Below are 4,830 nucleotides of genomic sequence, written 5' to 3'. Positions count from 1 at the left end.
GTTCTATGAACATCCATTTTCTCCCACAGAAGACTAAATCCTCTGCTACTGAAACACTTCAAGGCTCAACAGCAATATTAACAGAAATCAATACTAGCATATAGGGTGAGAGAACTGGTCCAAAGTGATGAAAGTAAAAGTGTGAGTCACTCAGTCATATCCAATTCTTTGAGACTCCATGGATTGTAGCCCACCCACCAGGCTCCTCTGTCCGTGGATTTCCCAGGTAAGACTACTGGAGTGGGTTACCATTTTCTTCTCCAGGGGATCATCCCAACCCAGGGATTGAACCCAGGTCTCCTGCCTTGCAGGCGGATTCTTTACCATCTGAGCTACCAGTGACAAAGTGATGGTACAGCCTAAAAATAACTGAGCTCAAATTTCAGAGCCAGAAAAGAATAGATTTTAACCAAAGAGAAGTATTTCCCAAACTCAGGATATGGCAAATAAATTCATGGCAGCACCTCTGTGGTAGAAGTAGACACAGATAAAAATCACTAGACCAACCCAGTTCATTTGATGACAATCACATAAGCTACAAAACCCCCTTTCTGCTCCCTCTGCATTTATTTCCAGGAGCAGATGCTCATGGCTTCACAGATAACCTTCCATGTGTATCTTGGGTCCAGTGCCCAGTGATTCTGTTCTGTTTGGAATTATTTAGGCCTTTAGGCGTTAGACTCTCTTCCTGTACCTCTCTCTTCCTCACTGTCCAATTGCTTTCTTCTGGTTCTCTATATCCAGAATTGCAAAAAAATAAATATCAGCTCCAGCTGGCAACAAACCCTTGAACCTATCTCATCACTTTTCCAGGTTTCAAGGAGAGGCAAGAGAGGAATTTTTTTTTTTTTTCCTTTTCAATTAATTTCCATTTCTTTCAAGTCTGCGTAAACTCTGAGCACAGAGCCACCAGGATGATATGATTATGGAAACTATTAATCTCTCCATCAAAGGAGAGCCAAGTCACGGTTACGGAGCAGCTGGCACGTTCCTCCAAAGAGCTTCTGCAGCATGATCCTCCTGGTTTCCTTTGGGCTCTAAGTGCTCAGGGCACAACCTGTGGCCACTTCCTAAAAGATAAAATAATCCTTGAGTGCCTTGTGAGTTTTTCTGGAAAACTGTGAGTTGTTCTGGAAAACCGTGTGTCTTTTCAGCAACAGTCCTAAATAGCCAACCCACATTAAAACATGTTCAAATAGAAATGAAAGATAAAAATCTACTAAGATTTCATATTACTCAAGACAGATCTGAAAATGTGACATTTGGATCTTTAAAGATCATTTAGGTATCACTTTATCAGGGCAACAAGCAAAGGGGTACATTTGGAGTAAGAAATCTCCAGATTGCTTTAAATATTGAATACTATAATCACAAAAATTAAAGTAACTTCTATAAGTTAGTCAGAACACACAAGACAGTTGCCTGGTGTGTCCAAACATTAAAAAAACAATTAAAGAATTCAATTTGAGGACTCTGTTCCAGGGTCCACAACGTTGACAGAATTTTTTTTTTTCTACCACTGGTGATAGGATAGACTTCTCTGTGGTGAGAAAGTTAAAGGACGTAAGTTTGTCCAGGTGAATGCTAGCTGACTAACCACATAGATGTCTGTTCCTGGTTAACACCAGTTGCATTTTGATCTTCAAAAGCACACTTTTAGGGTTACAAATGCCACCAGCCTTCTCAGACACAGGTCCTAGGAGAGTTAACTTCCAAAGATGCCAATTTCTTCAAATGGTATAGGGTCAGAAAAAGCCATTCAAAACAAAATTACATGATTCTATATTGACTGAATGACTTATAATAAAGCTATATGTCTATATATATATATTCTTGAACTGTGGACTATGATAAATGTACATTCCCCACTAACCCACACACCTTGCTTTCAAAACATACACTCCTTTGTGGAAGCAAGCCCAAACTTCAGGAAGTCAAGCTCCTCCAAAGTACAAAAAGCCTCCTTGTCCTTTCTTCCAGTATCTCATTGCTGGAGTCTGCATGCACAACGTGCCTGACCAAGCAGGAAATTGTCAGTTCTATGAAGGGACTGTTCCCCAAAACGTTTCAATTTCTCATGTAATCATATAAACTCTGAATGGTAAGCGGGAAAACCCATAAAATTATAAACAGATCCCGCAATGTCAAAGGAAAAGAAAGAGTTTAATAAGCAGGCTTCTTTTATTACAATAGACTTGACGTCATTATTTATTATTTCCAATACTAAAACACAAAGACACTTGCTACATTATGGACCAGGATGAAAAGGACATGTGGACTTTCCTGAGTATTTTAATATCCTTTTATTGACAATAGATAGAAGAACTGAACAAGGACTGGAAACAGGAAATGATTTTAGTGATTTCATTACAGTAATAGAGAAAAGCATTTCCAATGGCAGAGATTGGCAGATGGTCTCCTAAGCCTCCCACTTCTAAACAGCCTGCAGGTCACCAAGCCCAATATTGATACAAGCTCAGTATGTAATTAACTAGGTGTCCTAGTGAGCAGAAATGTTTTTATAAATACATGCTGTAGCCTTAGCAGTGGAACACGGAAACTGGTGTTTAAAAGTTAATTTAAAATCATTTCACAAGGAAACGTATTTAGAGGCAGCAAGAGGCACATAGTTAAGACTGCCACTAAAGAGCTCTGGATGTTCTAGTACAAATCATATTTGCAGTGAAGTTTCAAATATGGTGTATTTCACTTAATATATCCCTAGTGAAAAATAAATGTGGTTGCAGAATTTTCAGGTATTTGAGACTTTTCAGATCTCATTCAAGAAAACCTAAAAGGCTTTGTAATATATTTTGATGTCATGAAGCATGACGTCTCCAGCTTTAGTTTTTTTTTTTTTTACTCAAAACTGCTTTGGCTATTAGGTGTCTTTTATGCTTCCACACAAATTCTAGGATTTTTTTTTCTATTTCTGTAAAAAAATCAGGATCTTGATAAGTGCCACAAATGAGTCTGTAGATTATGTTGGATAGTATGGCCAATTTAACAATATTAATTCTTACAATTCATGATCATGGATATCTTTTCATTTGTGTATGCCTTAATTTCTTCTGTCAGTGTTTTATAATTTTATAGTGTATAAGTCTTTCACTGCCTTTTTGATGCTACTATAAGTGGGATTGTTTTAAGAACAGACATATAGAGCAAAGAAATAGAACAGAGCCCAGAAAGAAACCCATACACACACAACCAATCTTTGACAAAGGTGGTAAGAATATACCATGGAGGAAGGACAGTCTCTTCAAAAAGTAGCGCTGGGGAAAACTGGATGTTCATGTGTGTAAGAATGAAAATGTACCTCTCTCTTACATCGTACATAAAAAAAATTAACCCAAAATGGATAAAAACATAAATGTGAAACTTAAGACTGTAAAAACTCTGAAAAGAAAACATGGAGGCAAGTTTCTTGATAGTAGTCTTTGCAATCATTTCTTGGATATGATACCAAGGGCACAGCCAAAAATAGAGAAGTGGGTCTACATCAAACTATTCTGCATAGCAAAGGAAACAATCAACAAAATGAAAAGGCAGCCTATGGAATGGGAAAAAATATTTCCAAGCCATATATCTCATAAAGAGTTAATATTCAAATATAATGGAAAATCTGCAACTCACTAGCAAAAAAACTTCACAAACAACCGGATTAAAAATTTGGCCAAGGAACTGAATAGACATTTCGCCAATGAAGATGTGAATGGCTGACATGTATATGAAAAAGTGCTCAACACCACTAATCACCAGGGAAACACAAATCAAAACCAAGATGAGATTATCATTTCACACCAGTTAGGGTGGCTAGTATCTACATACACAAGTGTTGGTAATGAAAGATAAGTGTTACTGAGCATGTGGAGAAAAGGGAACCCTTGTATACTGCTGGTAGGAATGTAAACTGAAAGTGACATCTCAATAATACTGGGGCAAGGTGATCAGGGTTAGTATGCTCCAGATCAGCCTTATTCTGACAAAGATGGAAAAAAAATCATTATTTTAGGAAAAAAGAGTTGGGGGAGGGGATGAATCAACCGTTCTCTTAGCTAAGTTACTTACATTTCAGCAATGTCACTTCTGGGTATCTAACCAAAGGAGCTGAAATCAGGATCTCGAAGAGAGATGCTCACTTTCATGTTCACTGCAGCACTCTTCACAAAGCCAAGACACAGAAGCAACCTAAATGCCCCTTGACAGGGGAAGAGAACGTGGCATATACACGCAGTGGGATACTATTCAGCCTTCAAAAAGACTAGTGTATTTAGACTGCTTATATAAACTTGATTAATGTTCAGCTGGCTGAGGCAAGATGACTTGGCCAAGCTCAAAATCAAAGGGCAGGGAAATACACTCCAGTCACCAAGAAGCCATGGTCAAAGAATGGACACAGAGAGGTGAAGAACTGAGAACGACGATCTGTTCTGCTCCAGCTTGAGTGACCTCTTCTGTTCTTCTACGCAGGCCAATTTCTTCCCCTGTTACTCTACAGAGGACTCTAGAATGTGAGCTCCACTTGGCCAGATTCATGTCTCTTTGTCCAGTACAATATTTCCAGTATGCATATCCTGTCCGTTTAGTTGACTGCTGTCTTCCTAATATTTAGAACAACACCTGGTACATAGTAGACAATAAATATGACTGGCTGCCCCCAAATAGGGTCTTCAGCCTTGCAAGTTACATGATTTTCAGAGTCCAGTGCTCCTGAACCTGCTTCTGCAGAAAGCACCATTTAAAAATATCATTGTAATTCATATAAGTGTTAATTTTTGGTAAACTCTTCAAACTGTGTAGCATTTTTAAAAAAAGTTTTAACATTGC

This window comes from Cervus elaphus, chromosome 1 (assembly GCF_910594005.1).
Source record: "Cervus elaphus chromosome 1, mCerEla1.1, whole genome shotgun sequence".
Taxonomy (NCBI): Eukaryota; Metazoa; Chordata; class Mammalia; order Artiodactyla; family Cervidae; genus Cervus; species Cervus elaphus.
This window is presented reverse-complemented; position numbering follows the sequence as displayed.